The 20528-nt window shown below is 43.5% G+C and overlaps 1 long non-coding RNA gene across 1 annotated transcript in view; it reads right to left on the bottom strand.

The window, feature by feature from the left end:
• The window catches only part of LOC142820948 (uncharacterized), a 186890-nt gene that overhangs the window by 7483 nt on the left and 158879 nt on the right, over positions 1-20528 (bottom strand). The window contains exon 2 of the long non-coding RNA XR_012897977.1: positions 3914-4118. This is a non-coding gene — a long non-coding RNA (uncharacterized LOC142820948). The remainder of the gene's footprint in view (positions 1-3913; positions 4119-20528) is intronic.

Raw genomic sequence — 20528 nt, 5'->3', positions numbered from 1 at the left:
TTCTCAGGTGTCAAATTCCATCTTGTGACATGACATACTTGTACACAGCAAGAACAATGGGAGTCCCTCGACGTGGGCCAGGTTATAAACAGGGTCCTGGGGATTCCTTCATTTTGTCTTCAATCCAGCTTCTCACTTCTGCAGGATCTCTGCTATGACCTGAAGCTTGAAAGGACTGACGACCCATCCTAACAGAGGATGTATTCCAGAGACTTGACCAGAGGCAGCCTGTGATGGGGTGTATCAGCCCCACACTGTAGCTGGCAGACTTCCCTTTGCCCACCCGCACAGCCCTGCTGGGCATGCTCCAATGGGAGGCTGGCTATCAAAGCATATCAGGCAGGCCTGACTGCTGCAGGGGAAGGAGGCGCTGAGGGAGCTTTGAGGGGCAGAAGTGCAGCCGGAGCAGGCAGCGGTAGCCAGGCTGAGAGATGCTACTAGAGAAGCTGCAGGATTTGAGTGAGAATACAGAGAGGACATCTGCCAGGATCTGGTAGGAAGTAGCCCAGGGCAGGGAACTGCTCTTCATGCACTTAGCATGTTGTGGCAGGATTGCTCACTGAGTGAGCTGTGGAGGAGCTTTTTCTGTGATGTAGTAATTGAGGCTACTGGGCCATAATACCCTGAGAATACAGGGGTGGACTTATTTACTGAAGCCACTGGGCCATATTACCCTGAATATACAAGTGGACTTATTGTCTGAGGCCACTGGGCCGTAATTCCCTGAAGAGAGGGACTTCCTTATTGACTGATGCTGCTGGGTCGTAATACCCTGAATAGAGGGTCTAGTATACTAACTGAGGCAGTTGGCCCATTCTGAAAATAGATTGGGTGGCTGCTAGGTCCCTCAGTCAAAGAGAGTAAGTTTGAGAGGCCTCCGAGAGCCCGTCGCCCCTCGACACAGCCAATTATTCCATCTCTACTACAAGGCTGTACCAAGAACTTAGCAATTGCTATATGCAATTTGATTCCTTTAACAACTTTAACTCTCACCATTTCTTTTTTCTCTTTTTATGAACAACCCTTTAGATTTTAGAGTCTAAAGGATTGGCACAGCGCACTCTTTTGGGTAAGATCTGAGTTATAAATTGATCAGGGAATTGGAAGTGGCTGGTCCTTAAGCTATGGAAGACCCTGTTCTGGTTTGAACAAGCGGTGGTAGTGGTGGTGGTACAGGAGAACTGGAGTGTGAAAAGAGATTGCTTGTGTGATTTGTGGTTAATCAGTGTGGCAGACAGAAGTGCTCTTTGTGACTGGTTTGGTGTGCTTTATAGTAGAAGACCCCCCAGTCTTAGGCTGTAAATTAACTCTGTCTCTAAGCAATTTGTCCTGAATTGATCCTCTCAGCAGTGCACCAAAAACCTGTATTACAAATGTATTGTAATAAAGGAATAAAAAATTGTACTCACTGCTTCTACTGATATGTCAGGGTGGACACTTAAAACAGCATGTTGCCTAGTAAAGATGGTGTGTTGTGCACTATATATCACAGTGTATTAATGAGAGAAAAATAAAAGCATACTCAAAATCAAACCAAGATGGATAACACAAAAAATGAATTCTCACAGTGTAATTTCAGTAACCTAAACACCCCTCTCTAAACTACCCCAATGAAACTGTGTTCAGAAAAGTAGAATTAGCTCATATTATTCAAACTCTTTTCACATGTGACCTTTTCCAACTCCCTAGTTTGATTTATCTTTGGGCACTTTCAGATCACAGCTGGATTTGCAAGTATTAGAGGGTAAAGGATCAGAATAAATGCTGATTATGGACAAGCAAAGGCCCATACTTCTAATATAAAACGAGAGAGGACATATCAATTTCAAAATGGACAAATTTGAAAAAAAAATCCTAAAACAATTAAAATTATAGCCTTACTATTTTACATGAAGTTCATTTAGTGTTACAAAAAGAGATAAAGCATTTTTAGTTTTGGTTTTAAAAAGCTACTGCACTATTAGACATTTTAAAAATCTTATTAAATTATTTAACATATTTAAACAGAAACTAATAATGTGTCTGACATTACCAGAGAGTCTTGCCCTTGCTAAAAATACCCCCCTTTTTTCTGTAGTGCAAGAACTAGCTGCTACTAATAAAACCCAACTCTAATTAAACAGGCTGATAGCAGGGAGCCAGTGCAGTCAAGTAGTTAGACTTGCAAACTAAGGCCATGTCCATACTGCCCTTTATCCGAACTATAGGGCAGGGTAGACATGCCCAAGGTTGGTGAGTCTGGGGCAGTTTTGCCACAGTTATTTGAGGCTACGTCTACACTACATGGTTTTTGTGCAAAACCAGCTGTTTTTACACAAAAACCTGCCGAGTATCCACACCTCAAATGAGATCTTGCGCAATTAAATGGGCAGTAAAACGGCAGAACAGAGGGATTTTTCTGCCGCAGGTAAACCTCCTTTTCTGAGGCATAATTGCTTTTAGCGCTACAGCTATTGCACAAGAAGACAAGTGTGGATGTTCTTGAGGGGTTTCTTGCACAAAAAAACCCCTATGGGAAAAACACAGGTGCTCTGATGGCCATTCTGTGAATGGCCACCTGAGCTTTCTTGCACAAGAGCATCCATGCAGTGTGGATGCTTTCTTGCACAAGAGCACATTGCTTTTGCGATGTGCTTTGAGGTGTGGACCTGCTCTTGCACAAGAAGTTTTTGTGCAAAAACTCTTGCACGAAAGGCTTCTTGTGCAAGAAGCATATACTGTAGACATAGCCTGAGGGAACATATTCTAATGTTCAGAGCAGGGATGTGGGACTCTGGGCACTTGGGGTGTGTCTAGACTACATGCCTCCTTCGACGGAGGCATGTAGATTAGCCAGATCGGAAGAGGGAAATGAAGCCGCGATTAAAATAATCGCGGCTTCATTTAAATTTAAATGGCTGCCCCGATCTGCCGATCAGCTGTTTGTCGGCAGATCGGGGGAGTCTGGACGCGATGCCCCGACAAAGAAGCCTTTCTTCATCGACACAGGTAAACCTGGTTTCACGAGGCTTACCTGTGTCGATGAAGAAAGGCTTCTTTGTCGGGGCATCGCGTCCAGACTCCCCCGATCTGCCGACAAACAGCTGATCGGCAGATCGGGGCAGCCATTTAAATTTAAATGAAGCCGCGATTATTTTAATCGCGGCTTCATTTCCCTCTTCCGATCTGGCTAATCTACATGCCTCCGTCGAAGGAGGCATGTAGTCTAGACACACCCTTGGATTTTATCCCTGGCTCTGGGAGGGTGTGTGCTCTGAATGCTAGAGCAGGAGATGGGATGTTAGGACTACTTGGTTCTATCCCTAGCTATTCTATTCCTGTTCCTAGACTATACCCAGCATTCAGATACATCAACGCTTAAGTGTTCCAGTGACCTGGTGTCACCTTGAGACAGGGGTCCAACAGGTGTGGCAAGGGGTGTGCGAGAGCCGACTCCATGCTCACAGAAAGATCGGGGTCTCAGATGGAGGGGCAGGGCGGGGGTAATTCATTTTTAAACAAAATTCTACATTAAGAAAAAGGGGGGGATGTCCAAATGTTGAGCATAAAAAGCACCCTCCCCCCCAAAAAAATCATGGCACCTTTAAATCTCATGTGTTCGCGACACATGCGCTCCCTCGGAAGTCTTGTGAACCAGCATCTCCCCTCTCAGCTGTTGCGCGGCAGCATGCACTCCCTCCGATTGTCTCGTGCACCCCCTGGGGTGTGCACACCCCCACTTTGGATACCGCTGTTTTAAAACACCAGCACAGGTGCACATAAATGCCCCAGCGGGCACCGCAGAGCCCACAGGCACCACGTTGGGGACCCCTGGCTTATACTGTCCAGATCTCTATACAGCATAGGAGGGATTTATCTTGGGTTCAGCTCCCAGAGAGATTGTGTATTTGAGTGCTGGAAAAAGGTTTCATACCGTGCTGCTTTCAGGGAGCGTCTGGAGGTGGGGGATGTTCCTGTCCTTGTATCTGGATCAACAAGACCCGATTACAGGATGCCCAGCTTGGCAGGGAAAGCAGGCTCAGTGAGTCTCGGTACATCAGGTAGCAGTCCCAAAGGGGTCCTGACCCATCACATTACGTACATAGTCAATCTTCAGGATAAGGTCTAATGTTCAGCATCTGTCAGATAAAAATGAATATATTGTACTATGAGTCTTATTTACATTTCCAGTTACAACCTGCCAATGTCCTCAACATGGGGCGAAGAAAAAGAGAGAGCTGAATATTCTCCATTCTGTGCACTCCCAAAGATGTCTAACAGGAAACACATCAATGCATGAGTGGGCATGATACAGTCCACAGCCCATAGGAACTGTCTGGAATACAGAATGTTTGTCTGTGGGGAATTCTGATATTTCATAGTTTGTTTTTGTTCTGAACTGGAATGAAAATTCAAAATCTAAACTTTTTTTCTTTTGCACCGAAGAACAAATTCTGAAACTATTTTGTCTTGGAAATATCTAATTGTTTCATTTCAATCATGTAAAACATAATATTAAATATATAAAAATATAATCTTATTTTAGATTAAGAATCAAAACAAAACAAAAAAGTCATAATTCAATGTTTTTAACTTATCAAAACAAAATGGAACGTTGAAGTGTTGACAAAATCAGCACAATCCCATGAAATGTTTTGATTTTGACCAAAATTGTGGTTTCCAGTCAAAAATTGTTCAGCTGAAATTTTTTCAGCCAGCGTAGTGATGACACATAAGCATCACAGAATGTTCCTTAAGATAAGACCTATGGAATTAAATAGATTATTTAACACCACGGAAAACAATAGCACATTCCAACTGAGTGGAAGGCTGGTGTTATGATGAAAGCACTGGACTACTATTAAGAAGAGCTAATTTATCTCCTGGTTTTGCCACTGTCTTCCTATGTGACCTAACACTTAGCGGAGGTGTCTAGACTACAGGGTTTTGTTGACAAAAGTTCACTTTTGTCGACAAAACTATACCTGCATCTACACTTCTGCCGAGTTCTGTCGACAGTAAGTTGACAGAATGCAACAGTTTTATCGATGTCAGTAAACCTCATTCTATGAGGAATAAGGTCTTTTGTTGACAGAGTTCTGTCGACAAAAGACATTATTGCATCCATGCTGTGCTTTTTCAAAAGAGAGCATCTAGACTCTCTGTCGAAAAAGTGGCTTGCTTTGTCGACAGAACTGGCTGTAGTCTAGATGCTCCTGTAGTCTAGATGTACCCTTAGGTTTGCTTTAATCCCCTCTCTTTCATCCATTCCCTTGCTGCTCCCAATCTAAGTGTGATCATTATTTCTTTCCTCCAACATTGAGAAGTAGAAGGCACCCAGGCACCACAGTGAAAGACAGAGTATAAAAATCTGAACCGACAGGTAAGCAAGTCCTCTAAAGCAGCTGAGTGAGGGGAGAGGAAATTTGGAACAACTTGCAGTAACTGGAAAGGAAATGGTTTCAGGAAACAGAGTCAACTCATTTATATCCCATTTCTCCCTGGATGAACCTTACAGACCTGTATACTCTGAGGTACTCATTGTCCTTACATGAGATTTGGAACTCCAAGTACTTTGTTGTCTGATTGATTTTGTTTGGAGTAAATGACTCATTATCAGACAAAATGAATTAAGCTTTGATTAAAAGCCTGATCTAAAGCACTTTGAATTCAGTGGAAGTTTTATCATTCATTTCAATGGACTTTGGTTCAAACCCTTCATGCACAATATAGTTGGACTGTATTCCTTCTCTCTGCATATGCCTGACAAATATTCACATGGAGTTGGATTCTCAGGCCAGAAGACTGATTTTAGGCATGCATGTTTGGAACACGTGGGCACTTTAGTAGTCTGTAAGTAACCTATTTATAGAGATGAAGTCCTCTGTCACATAAGTCTTAAGACAAGTTTTACTTCAGTGCTAAATCTGTACCTGTCTTTAAAATTCTTTGTTCCACTCTCCCTTTTAATCAATGAATATTAAATGGCTCAGCCTCCTTCCCCCATCCCTTAATCCAATAATTAAAGTTCAGGTTAAGAGATTATTTTATTTTACCATTTTTACTCCTATCTGTGAGGTTACAAGGGTCCTTGTTTGTCTTGTAAATCCCTCTTTATGACTTTGGGCTTCCTGCCCTTTCAGTCATTTTTACAAACTCAGCACTGTTATATCAGGGACCAAATTCATGTCTGATGTAACGTCCATTGATTTAAATGGATGTTCATCTTCAATGAACTGCATTTTAGCAAGGATGGATGTGGCATTTATTTTTAAGCTCCATTTTCTTTCTTTCTCTCTTTTTTTGCACAAACTATTAAGGAAGCGGGAATTTTTGAAGAAGCAGACATTATTTATTGAACAGATTTTTTTTGTTACTGTGCAAAAAATAGGGGAAGTTAAGAACAGAGGATAAAAATACATTTGTACAAAAATACAGTGCAAACTAGGCTGTGATCCACTCCCCCTTGTTTTATCAAAGACTGGGGGCAAAATTTGTTAGGAAATTGTTTTCCTGTTCCATATCAGGATGAACAGCGAAAATATAAAACAATTCTGCTAACTGGTAATCCAGAAAAAAAACACCTCTCTGATCATGTCAGTCAACATATTTTATTTCAGTTTTGACTTTTTAAACTTCTTTTATAATATATACATTGACAAAACTTTCAAAAAGAAAACAATTTTGGTGCCAAAATGAAACTTCTCATTCACAAAACCCAGAAGCCTGCTGTTTGGACAATTTCACATTTTCCTCCAAACCATTTTGTCAGCTAAGGACATTCACTGAACTTATCCTTTCCCACGGGCATTTTTTAGCAAATGAAGTTTTGTTGGAAAGCTCCCAAGCAGCAATTTTTTGAGGTATCTGGATAACAGGTTTGTAGGGCTTATTATAAAGCAGTGGTCACCCACCAGTAGATCAGGATCTACCAGTAGATGTTGAAGCCTCTGACAGGGGATCCTCACTGGTTTGGCTGGAAAGCTCTCAAGTACTGGCACTTCAGTTGTCCCTCCACCCACCATCATGCTGCTCCTGCCATCTGCCTTGTAGCTGCCCCCTTGGGAGCCTCCTGCTTACTGTGACTGAAGTAAAGGTGTCCCTTCTCCCCTCAATCATAGAATCATAGAATCATAGAACTGGAAGAGACCTCAGAAGGTCATCAAGTCCAGCCCCCTGCTCTAGGCAGGACCAATTCCAACTAAATCAACCCGGCCAGGGCTTTGTCAAGCCGAGACTGTACCCCTACTTTCAAGTAGGAATAAGAGATCCTCCGGAATAGGGCTTTATTCCGGAGGATTGCGCCAGTCTGGACGCTTTTCTCCGGCTTATCTACAAGCTGGAAAAAAGCGGCGGCCATGAAAATGCAAATGCCGCGGGGGATATTTAAATCCCCCGTGCATTTGCCTCTTCCCAAGTGCTACATTAGCATGCCTATTACGGAATAGGCGGCCAGTGTAGACGTAGCCTTTGTGTATGTCTCTGCCATTCTCAGAAACACACAGGCTGCGTCTAGACTGGCATGATTTTGCACAAATACTTTTAACAGAAACGTTTTTCCGTTAAAAGTATTTGCACAAGAGAGCATCTACACTGGCATGTGCTTTTGCGCAAAAGCATCCGTGCCAGTGCAGACGCTCTCTTGCGCAAGAAAGCTCCGATGGCCATTTTAGCCATCGGGCTTTCTTGCGCAAGAAATTAACGTTGCCTGTCTACACTGGCCTCTTGCACAAGAGGGCTTTTCCCTGAGCGGGAGCATCAGAGTATTTGTGCAAGAACCACTTATTTTGTACATTACAACGTCAGTGTTCTTGCGCAAATACTCGCAGCCAGTGTAGACAGGTGGCAAGATTTTGCACAAAAGCACCTGCTTTTGTGCAAATCTTGCCAATGTAGACACAGCCACACTGTCCTTCTCTCTCATCTCCCAACACAACACATATATGGGGGGTTGTTGTTACATACTTTGCAAGCAGTAACAGTAGTGGTTTTTGACTAGTCTGTGCATTTCATTACTTTCATTTCTCTTTTACACTTAAATTTAAGTCTTTAAGTAGTGAGTTCTAAAATGGAAAACCTGTCCTGGCTGGAGTAATTTTCTCTATAGTAATTACTCTTCTTGGATGCAGCTGGCATATTCCTGCAGCCCCTGAGAGAAGCAGAGCAGGGGTTCTCCACATGCTGTCCCGGCCTGCAGACACCTCTTCTGCAGCTCCATTGATCAGTAATGGACAACCGTGGCCAGTAAAAGCTGTGGGCTCAGTGCCTGTAGATATGGGGCAGCACATGGCGTCCATGAAGCTATTGCTTGATGTGTCAGCTGTTTTCAGGAGTGGTGCAGGGCCAGGGCAGGCGTTAGCTGCCTCATTCCCACTGCTACACCAACCAGAAGCCATCTCAGTTGAATGGTGACCAGCCAGAGACTGCTTCCTGAACCCCTCTCCCAGTCCTGCACCTCCTGCTACACCCAAACTCCTGCCTCAGATGTGAGTCCCCCTGCACCCAAACTCCTTCCCAGAGTTTGCACCCTGAAACCCCACCTCAACCCCAATCCCCTGTCCTTGGCCCAAGACCAGAGCCTGCATCCCAACCCCCTAACTCAGCCTGGCGAAAGTGAGTGAGGATGGGGGAGAAAGGAGGATGGAGTGATCAAGGTGAGGCCTCGGAGAAGGGGTAGAGCCTCAGAAAAGGGGCGGGAAGGAAGTGGGGCAAGGGAATTTGGGTTTGAAGTAGATCTTACATTGCACTTAAATTGAAAAGGTGATCTTGTGGTTAAAAAGGTTGGAGACCCCTGGTGTAGAGAATAGTGTCTGAAATTCTATGGCATAGGCCATTCTTCAACATAAGTCTTAAGTGTACTTTATCAAAGAAATCCTGGAAATTAGAAGACTTCAGTTTTGTGTTTAGTGTTACCTATCTAGGGTCTTACCCATACGCAGAATATGCAGCTGCAAAGGGTGCCTGAAATTTGGGGCACCACTAGGTTTTAATGTCCACCCACTTGCCAATTTCTATCCATGTTCTGGGGCTCTACATCCTCTGGAAAGGATCTGGTTAATTTAAAAGTGAAAAAGCCAGCCAGACCTATCAGCAGAACTCTGAACCTGTGAAAGAGCCATGCAAGTGGTAATGAAGCCATTTAGCAGGAACTGGCAATGCCAAGTATATACTGTTAGTTTCCGAATTTACTGCATTAGTCTTCAGGACCTTAGCTTAACATTTGCTTTTAACTCTAAGCACTAAATGCTGCTAGGAATGCTTGCAATAGCAAGAGCGAGATGTTCCAGCAGCCATCCCTGGGCGATAAGACGGAACTGGGGGGTTGGCGGGTCAGCAAGCCATTAAGCGTTATATCTGCACCATTCCAGAGGGCACTGAAGCTGACCACACAGTTGCTGCTAGGCAAAAATCTTCTGGCTCCTGTCCGTGCACACACACACAGACAACTAATTGGCATGCACATGAACAAGCACTTGAACAAGTTTTATTAATATTCTGCATATTTATATAGGTACCTCTCCTATTTTATGAGCCATTATGTGGACACAAATACACAGTTACTGCTGTGAGGCCTGGACTCTTCCATAAATAGTGGTAACACAAGGTCTGAATCTCTTCAAGGTATGAATCCCATGTTCTTTGTGTAAAATCTGAGGGTTGATATTAAAAAAAAACCATAACCAGATAAAAAGGTTTAAGAATAAACAAAATACTAAACTGTCTACGAAGATAAGAAAGATGACAAAATGGGGCAAGCCATACATAAAACCAACGTCAAGGATGCATTTGCTGAGCATTATTAGACATGATTGTTAAGTTTTTCTTTAATTGGACATCATATATATAGTAGCCCATTGTCTGTGCATCTGTAACGCTGACGTACATGGTCACGCCCCCTGGCCGTGTACGTCAGCTCCCCGCCCCCTTCCCCTCCCTCCGGGGTGGGCTGTGTTGCTCAGCTGGGCCCCGGCGGGGGAGCAAGCGGAGGCAAGCGGCTGTTTGGGGTCCGCGTTCCCCATGAATGTGGAGCGCGGACCCCAAACTGCTGCTTGTGGCCACTTGCTCCCCCACCGTGGCCCAGCTGAGTGGCGCTGGCACTGTCCCGCTCAGCTGAGCCCCGGTGGGACGGGAAGAGGGGTGGGGCGCTGACGTACACAGCCAGGGGGTGGGGCCGTGTATGTCACCGTCCCACCCCTCCTCCCCTGCGGCAGCCCAGCTGAATGCGCAACACTCAGCTGAGCCGCCACAGAGGGAGGAGAAGGGGGCGGGGAGGTGATGTACACAGCTGGGGGCGGAGCCGTGTATGTCACCGCCCTCCTTCCCCTCCCGCTGTGGCACTCAGCTGAGTGCTGTGCCCCTCAGCCGGGCCGCTGGGGGAGCCAGCAGCGCAAGGGGCCATTTGGGCTCCCCCGCGGTGGGAGGGGAAGAGAGGGCAGTGACATACACGGTCCCGCCCCCTTCCATCGCGGCAGCCCAGCTGAGCAGGCAGCACTCAGCTAAGCACCACGGCGGGAGAGATGGGGAAGGGGAAGGGGGGCAGGGAGAGACGGAGGGGAGAGAGAGGCAGGAGGAGGAAGGGCAGAAGAGAAGGAAAGAGACGGAGAGAGAGGCAGGAGGCGGAGGAGAGCGGGGGGGGGGGGAGCAGTAGGAGGAGAGAGAGAGAGAGAGAGAGAGAGAGACGGAGTGAGAGCGCTCAGGAGAGAAGACCTGAAAATCCCGTCTTATGACGGGCTAATTGGCTAGTAAGAATATAAGAACATAAGAGCAGCCATACTGGGTCAGACCAATGGTTTATCCAGCCCAGTATCCTCCCTGCTGACAGTGGCCAATGCCAGATGCCCCAGAGAGAGGGAACACAACAGGTAATCCCCATGTGAACCCTCTCCTGTCATCCATTTCCAGACAAACAGAGGCTAGGGACACCATTCCTACCCATCCTGGCTAATAGCCACTGATGGACCTAGCCTCTATGAATTTATCTAGCTCTTTTTTGAAAGTCCTGTTAAAGTCCTCGTCTTCACAACCTACTCTGGAAAGGAGTTCCACAGGTTGACTGTGCGCTATATGAAGAAAAACTTCCTTCTGTTTGTTTTAAATCTGCTACCCAATAATTTCATTTGGTGACCTCTAGTTCTTATCTTCTGGGAAGAAGTAAATAATTATTCCTTATTCACTTTTTCCACACCAGTCATGATTTTATAGACCTCTGTCATATTCTCCCTTAGTCTCCTCTTTTCTAAACTGAAAAGTCTAAGTCTTTTTAATCTCTCTTCATATGGAACCCATTCAAAACACCTAATAATTTTTGTTGCCCTTTTCTTAACCTTTTCCAAAGCTAATACATCTTTTTTGAGATGAGGCAACCATATCTGAACGCAGTATTCAAGATGTGGGAGTACCATGGTTTTATACAGAGGCAATAAGATACTCTCTGTCTTATTCTCTATCCCTTTATTAATGAATCCTAACATTCTGTTTGCTTTTTTGACTGCCGCTCCACACTGAGTGGATGTTTTCAGCGAACTATCTACAAGATTTCAAGACCTCTCTTGAGAGTAATTGTAGCTAAATTAGTCTCCATTATATTGTATGTATAATTGAGATTATTTTTTCTAATATATATAACTTTACATTTATCAACGCTAAATTTAATTTGCCATTTTGTTGCCGAATCACTTAGTTTGGAGAAATCTTTCTGAAGCTCTTCACAGTCTGCTTTGGTCTTAACTATCTTGAGCAGTTTAGTATAATCTGCACCTTTTGCCACCTCACTGTTTACCCCTTTCTCCAGATTATTTATAAATAATTTGGATAGGATGAGTCCTAGCACAGATCCTTGTGGGACATCTCCTTTCTGAAAACTTACCTTTTATTCGTACCCTTTGTTTCCTGTCTTTTAACCAGTTATCAGTCCATGCAAGGACCTTCTCTCTTGCCCCTTGACAATTTACTTTACTTAAGAGCCTTTGGTGAGGGACCTTGTAAAAGGCTTTCTTGAAAGCTAAGTATACTATAACCACTGGATCCCCCGCTTCCACATTTTTGCTGACTCCCTCAAAGAACTCTAGCAGATTAGTAAGGCATGATTTCCCTTTACAGAATCCATGTTGACTTACCCCCAACAAATTATTTTAATCTGTCTGACAGTTTTATTCTTTATGTTCAAATTATGTTCATGTATCTGACAATTTAATCTTTAATTTTCAACTAGTTTTCCCAGTATTTACAATAGACTTACTGGTCTGTAATTTCCAGGCTCACCTCTACAGCCCTTCTTAAATATTGGCGTCACATTACCTATCTTCCAGTCATTAGGTACAGAAGCTGATTCAAAGGATAGATTCCAAACTACAGCTAATAATTCCTCAATTTCACATTTGAGCTCTTTCAGAACTCATGGGTGAATGCCATCTGGTCCCGGTGACTTGTTACTGTTCAGTTTATCAATTTGTTCCAAAACCTCCTCTACTGACACCTCAATCTGGGAGAATTCCTCATATTTGTCATCTAAAGAGAATGGCTCAGGTTTGGGAAGCTCCATAACATCCTTGGCTGTGAAGACTGAAGCAAATAATTCATTTAGTTTCTCTGCAATGACTTTGTAGTCTTTGAGTGCTTCTTTACCATCCTGATTGTCCAAGGGCCCCACTGGTTGAGTCTTTAAGACTACCTGAGTCTATGAATGGTTTCTCCAAAACTGCCAAAGGGAACTGAGCACCCAAATTCTGTTGACATTCAGTGTTTAAGTCCCTTAGGCTGAACAGAAAATGAAATCTTTTCTATAGGTTTTTTTAATATATTTTGCTGTCAGGATATGATTGTAATTTTCAATATTTTAAAAAAAATTCTGTAACAATATGAATGCAGCAAGACATGGCATAAAAAGAACCATTCTGCTGCTGCAAAGACAATATGACTGAGTAAATACTGCTCTGTATGCCACAAGAATGCTCATATGTTAAGGCATTTTGCCTGAAGGTTACAGATGGAACAGGTCTAGTACTGAAGACAAACCTACCCTGGGACTCATTGACTTTCATATCAAGACTGGTTGAACATACACAAAGACTGTCTAGTGCACACAGATGCATACATAAAAACGTCCTCCTGAGAGTAGCACTGATTATCGAAGGATGATAATACAGAAGCAGAAATTCTCTGCCTCCCTGAATATAGCATATAGGAAAATCTTTGTTCAAATACTTTCTGAATCCAATGGGCTGCATTTGAGGTCGCCAACTGTCTTTGAAATATATGATTTCCTAGCAGATAGGGCCTCGATGGCTATTAGCCAAGATGGTCCAGGACACAACCCTATGCACAGTGTCCTTAAGCCTCTGACTGTTAGATGCTGGGATTGGATAACAGGGGATGGATCACTCAACTTCCCTGATCTGTTCATTCCCTCTGAAGCACCTGGGATTGCCCACTGTCAGAAAATAGGATGCTGGACTAGATGGACCAGTGGTCTCACCCAGCATGGTCATTTTTATGTTCTTATGATATAAAAATGCACTATTCTAATCCAGTCTTGTCCAGAAAAAAGTGGCAAGTTCTCTAGTTAGACACACAATAAAACTTCATCAATTTCTAGAACCAAATGTGAACCAAAATTTGTTCCAAAATTAGGGGGGAATTTTTCCAATTTCTTCCTGGGGTCAACTTAAGAAAACAAGATGTGTGGGGGGGTATAGCTGCCATTCCCATCCATCCATAGGTCTATCAATGGCTATTAGCCATCCATTCCTTTTAAGCTGAGGTGTCATGGGGCTTCTGAAAGAGGAGGCTTTTCTGACATTTGGCCCCGTGTAGATGGGCCAAATATTGGAAAAGCCTCTTCCGGAAAAAGAATCGTAAGAAGATATGCAAATGAAAGCACAATTTGCATACTTTCTTCCGAACCTCCCTCCCCCCACAGTGTAACCGTGGATCAGAATGGAACCAGCTGCTATAGATAAAGCTGGGGTTGAATCAAAACTTCAGATCTGAGTCAACCTGAATTTTGGGGGAGTCCAAAATCCAAACCTGGATCTAAATTATATCACTTGAACTAGTGGTTTCTTTTTCTGTATCTCTGGCCTTTAAGGTTCGCCCATCACATGCGCGTCATTTTGTGATGCAGCCACTGAAAGCAGTGGCACTTTCATTCCATGTAATTTGTCCTGCTTCAACTATTTTCTTTACATCTAAGTCAATAACTCTTGGCAGTTGGCAATAATATACAATGTTCCCTCACTATTAATGCAGCAGCTCCCTCACTTGAAGACAAAGCAATTGTATCTTTCATTCATCCGAAGTATTGAGAATTGATTTAATATCTAATTCCTTTTGCTGTTACAAAATTTGTTCCTGTGGTCATTCTCCAGCTTCATTCCTTCTGAACTGCTCTATAGAAGTTGATGTATCGGAACCTGCATAGTGTTGTCAGTGAAGAGAAATGCTGCTTCTCCCTTTATCATAAAAAAAGCCCTTGCTTCTCAGATTTATCCATGGAATTCAACCTCTCTTTGTTTTAATTAGTGCTGCTAGATGATTCATAGCAATAGCAGCAGCTCTGGTTTTTTAAATTTAATTATTCTTCAGAGAATTTCTGTCAGCAATGCACTGCTTTATAACAGATCTATGCCCATCTAAAGACTTAACTCCCAAAGGATAGGCACCTCAATTCAAACCAGCTTCCCACCAATGCTTTTCTAGCACAAAATCTACAGATGTCAGTTTATATAGGCCCCCAATCAGCTAAGCATGCACACACAAGTTTACGTCCATCTCTAGTCCAACATTGCATTTAAACACATATTTCACTTTAAGCACTTGTTTACAATGGACAGTTGAGTCCAAACCATGAATATTATTCTTTGACAGGAAGGATAGTTTTGTGATTAAGAATAGGAATAGTTCCTGGCTCTGGTGTCATCTTGGACAAACCACTTCATTTCATTTGCATATGGAAAATAACCATAATTCTCTCTTTTGCTATCTCTCTTGCTGGATTTTTTTTATTCTGCAAAATGTTTTCATATTTGGACTTTTCATTCCAATTTGGAACAGAAATTGATATTGTAATATCAAAATTTCTTACAGGATAAACATTTCAGATCCAGGAACAGAATGTAAATTGTTGTAAGATCCAGTCCAGTGTCATATACACTAGTCCACATTGTCTCCAGCAAGTCTGTTTTTTGACACAAGAGCCTTCTACACTTCACTGGCATCTGTTTTTATAGTTTACTATATATTCTCAACAGCAAAAATGATTCTGCTCAATACATTCTTGGAGTGATTGTTGTCATCAAGGCTATGTCTAGACTGCAAGCCTCTTTCGAAAGAGGCTTTTTCGAAAGATACTTTTGAAAAATCTCTTTCGAAAGAGAGCGTCTAGACTGCACGCGGAACTTTCGAAAAAGCAAGCCGCTTTTTCGAAAGAAAGCAGCAAGTGAGTCTGGATGCTCTCTTTCTAAAAAGCCCTGTTTGCTTTCAAGAACGCCTTTTTTCAAAAGAGCACTTTCGAAAAAAGGCGTTCTTCCTCGTGGAATTAGGTTTACCGCCGTCGAAAGAAAAGCCGCGTTCTTTCGATTTAATTTTGAAAGAACGCGGCTGCAGTCTAGACACAGGTGAAGTTTTTTCGAAAAAAGGCTACTTTTTTCGAAAAAAACCCTGAGTCTGGACACAGCCCAATAGAGTGACATTGGGAAGGAATGTGTCTCAATGACTGTATAAAAGAAAGGGTCCCTTTTACCATGAGTGCATATCAGTATTTCTCACTTGTATCTTGAATGATACTGTATTCTGATGGCATTCTGAGGTGAGATTAGATGGTAATCTGCTACACTGTGTACTTATGTTCTGAAATTCTAAATATGAGCCTTGGTAATAGAGACCTCAGGAGGACACCATGTCAAAAATACTTATACAGCTGTACAATCAAAGGTTTATAAAACCTCTGATTATAAAGGAATCCGTCAGTAGAAGCAAAGAACAAATTTGTGTTTGTTCAGCATACCCTGTTTCTTAAATGAGACACATTCTGGTACTGCAGGGCAATATGCCTTTAAAGGAAGCAGAGCTGATAAACCAGCACTGTGAGTTTTGCTTTCCATTCAACTGAGAATTCTTATTTGACTGTGTTTGCAACCCTTTCCCTTGTGTTATTTATCAACATTCAAGCACTAAAGTTTGATTAGCATGAATATTCACACAGGGTGAAATAAGACCTACCATGAAGGCAGCATCACAGCCATAGAGCGTGGTAACCTTTGTTGCAATGCATTGGGTATGCTGCAGCTACCCACAGCAAGGCAAATGCATTTAAGCTGCTTTAATGATATATAACAACATCCTACCATGCGTCTTCAGCAGCTATTGAACCGGGAACCTCCAAAACTGTTTCTCATTTACACTAAGACCACTTTACATGACCTTGGTACTCAAATCAGGAGTAAATTATATTTACACCCAATCTGAGCCCTTTTACACTGAGGCTGTGTCTACACTGGGCCACTTATTCCGGAAAATCAGCCGCTTTTCTGGAATAAGCTGCGAGCTGTCTACACTGGCCCTTGAATTTCCGGAAAAGCAACGATGCTCTACTGTACAAAATCAGCCGCTATTCCGGAAAAACTATTCTGCTCCCGCTCAGGCATAAGTCCTTATTCCGGAACACTGTTCCAGAAAAGGGCCAGTGTAGACAGCCCAGTAGTCTTTTCCGGAAAAAAGCCCCGATCACAAAAATGGCGATCAGGGCTCTTTTCCGGAAAAGTGCGTCTACCTTGGCCACAGACGCTTTTCCGGAAAAAGGGCTTTTCCGGAAAAGCAGCCTGCCAATGTAGACGCTCCTTTTCCGGAAAAACTGAAAACGGAATAGTATTCCGTTTTAAGCATTTCCGGAAATTCATGCCAGTGTGTAGACAGCCCGAGAGTGAAGAATTAAAACCATTTTCTCTACCACTTACAGCTAAAGGAGTTGTTATTAGCGTCTATTAGCTAGAAGGCATGATATTTGTCCTTTCTGAACCAGCTTCGCGATGGCAATACAAATAATACTGAAAACGGGAGACAGACAAATGTACATCTTAATTCTCATTTAAGCCCTGCTTTGAGGACATAGGTGGTGCAAAAGTTTTCTGTTGGCCCTTTGTATATGGGTGAACTTCACTCCATAAAGCAAACTTTTAGTTCAGATGTTTGAACATTGCATTTAGAATGAATTTCAGACTATCTATTTCACTGTGGAATTTGCAATTAACACTTCTCATTGGACTATTTAGTCACCTGAGTAACCCCACCCCCTAAAAAGGAAGTTGCATTTGTTGGAGAAGTTACACAATTGGCTGTAACAATGACTCTGCCCTTTGAGACGCCAGTACAATAGCTCTCACTCTGACAAACTGGGAAGTGGTCATGCACTGTCAGACCAGAAACTCAATTGCATATTGTACTGTACAGCACTCATATTTGAATTATGCAGGGGTAAACTATAGCCTAATGGTGGGCAAATCCCTGCCTATGAGCTGGATCCAGTTTGCCAGGGTTATCTTCTGGCAGACCACCGCTGAATTTACCTGTCTTCCACAAGTATTTGTGATTGTAGTTCCCATTGTCCAGGGATCACTGTTCCTGGCCAATCGGAGCTATGGAATGTGATGTCTTGGTCCATGCCACTTCCTGCAGCCCCCACTGGCCAGGAATGGCAAACTGCAGTCAGGAGGCTCTACAATCACCTGTATCTGTGTAGACACAGGTAAAAATGATTTTATATGCACATCCATGATAGTGTTCTCTTTAGAGAAGACTGAGTTCACTGATATCCTCTAGCGGATGGTTCATAAAGTAAGCTCCAATTTTTCTAGGCACATATGTACGTGGCTAATTTATAGAATGCAAGTAGCCCCACTGCAGTCAAGGTCTTACTCACTAAGGCCTTGTCTCCAGTTACAGGAAGATCAACGCTCCACTGACTGATCTGTCAGGGTTCAATTTAGTGGGTCTAGTAAAGACCCGCTAAATTGAATGCTGAGAGTACCCCCTGTTGACCATGGTACTCTTCGCTCATGTGTCTCCGATCAACCTCCTACTGTGGGACTGCCTCCAAAAACTGATGCATGGTGTGTTGATTCCCTTAGCTGGAGTTGCGTATCTTACAGTGATTTTCTCCGCCCGTGTAAGCCTTGCCTAAATACATTAGAATAAGACTAATAACATGCATAGAGTTAGGCACATGCTTAAGTAACAAGGTTGAGTCTGGGGATTAATGGATTTGGAAACTAATCACTTGACATATTGTTTGCAATTTTATTGTAGCTACGTTGGTCCCTCAAGAAGAGGTTTGTCCAGCTAAAAGCTTGTTTCTTTTACCAACAGAATCTGAACCCACTTTATTTCTCTAATCACTTTCCATGGCATCTGAAATCAATAAAAACCCACCAACCAGTAACAGTAACATTTGGCTGATATGTCGCCTTCCATTCAGAAACACTGATTTTCAGTATATAGATATAGCTATAGATCAGTAAACATTTAGAAATCAGAATTGTTCTGGCTATTAATTTAAATGCAGCACTGAGTATCATGGAACTGACAGCACAGGGAGGAATTTTAGGTTGCCAGAAATCTATTTTTGTACATAAACATTTGTTCCAGAGCACATGACTTATGAAGAGAAGCTGAGGGATTTGGGTTTATTTAGTCTACAGAAGAGAAGAGTGAGGGGGGATTTGATAGCAGCCTTCAACTCCCTGAAGCGGGGTTCCAAAGAGGATGGAGATAGGATGGGATTACAGTGGATGAGAAGCTGGATAGGAGTCAACAGGGTTCCCTTGTAGCCAAAAAGTCTAATGGCCTATTAGGGTGCATTAGGAGGAGCATTGCCGGCAGATCTAGAGAAGTGATTATTCCCCTTTATTCTGCAATGGTGAGGCCATATCTGGAGTACTGCGTCCAGTTCTGGGCTTTCCACTACAGGAAGGATGTGGATGCACTGGAGAGAGTTCAATGGAGGGTGCCCAAAATGATTAGGGGGCTGGAGCACATGACTTATGAGGAGAGACTGAGAGATTTGGGTTTGTTTAGTCTGCAGAAGAGAAGAGTGAGGGGGGATTTGATAGCAGCCTTCAACTTCCTGAAGGGAGGTTCCAAAGAGGATAGAGATAGTCTGTTCTCAGTGGTAGCAGATGACAGGACAAGGAGCAATGGTCTCAAGTTGCAGTGGGGGAGGCCTTGGTTGGATATTAGGAAAAACTATTTCCCTAGGAGGGTGGTGAAGCACAGGAATGGGTTACCGAGGGAGGTGGCGGAATCTCCATCCTTAGAGGTTTTTAAGTCGCAGCTTGACAAAACCCTGGCTGTGATGATTTAGTTGGGGTTGGCCCTGCTTTGGGCAGGGGGTTGGACTCGATGGCTTCTTGAGATCTATGAACATCTGAACTAATGCACCTTCCCTATTAAAAATTTACATGGGAACATGTGTGGCCATTGTAACATGTCTGGCATGAAGGAAGGGAGTTGAGAAACAACTGTGGATTCCTTTCATTTGAGGTGCATTTCAAGCTTGTCACCAATGGACATAGTTTCATTTAGATCAGTGAAAGGCCTGGTATTGATTTTTTAACATGTTGATGTTTGTGTTTTTCAATTCCAGTTCCATTGCACTGTAAATTCATAAGCCTTTCCAATATGATGGTCATTCTAAAATATTCATTAAATGGCGACTGCCTGTCTGAGAATCATTGATCTTGTCCTGGCAACTCCTTTTTCAAAACATATCAGTTTCCATAAAAAAGATGAAATGACCCGCCAGTCTATCCCATATATTCATTTGACTTTGCTGTCCGTCCGGCAACTATACTTAGTGGAAACTGGAATGGGAAATTGTGCTAGGTGGAATGAAGGTTCTTAAGTACGAATTTGGCTATGACACTGGGCCAACCTCCATTCTCTTGCAAAAAAATGTCACTGGATCCAAGAGTGGTTTTCTTATACAGGCAGTCCCCGGGTTACGTACAAGATAGGGACTGTAGGTTTGTTCTTAAGTTGAATCTGTATGTAAGTCGGAACTGGCGTCCAGATTCAGCTGCTGCTGAAACTGATCAGCTTCAACAGCGACTGAATCTGGACGCCAGTTCTGACTTACATACAGATTCAACTTAAGAATCCCAGGCATCCCTAAGTCAGCTGCTGCTGAAACTGATCAGTGGCTGATTCCAGGAAGCCCCGGGCAGGGGCTTCCTGTAGTCAGCCACTGGTCAGTTTCAGCAGCGGCTGACTTGGGGATGCCTGGGGCAGAGCAGCTGGGGTGCTGCCAGCTTGGTCCAATAGCGCCAAGGAGCGGTGCTGCGGGACCAACCGGCAGCACCCCACCTGCTCTACCACAGGCCCGGGGCTTTGCTCCACATTTCCCTGGTCTGCTGGGGGCGGGGGGGCACTAGATGGGCCCCCCCCACCCCCAGCAGACCAGGGACACGGGGAGCAAAGCCGCAGCGGCAGGGTGCCGCGCCTCTGAGGCTTTGCCAGAGCAAAGCCTCAGAGGCGCAGGACCCCTCCGCCTCCCCGGC

The sequence above is a fragment of the Pelodiscus sinensis genome, chromosome 28 (assembly GCF_049634645.1).
Source record: "Pelodiscus sinensis isolate JC-2024 chromosome 28, ASM4963464v1, whole genome shotgun sequence".
In the NCBI taxonomy this organism is placed as follows: Eukaryota; Metazoa; Chordata; order Testudines; family Trionychidae; genus Pelodiscus; species Pelodiscus sinensis.
This window is presented reverse-complemented; position numbering and strand designations above follow the sequence as displayed.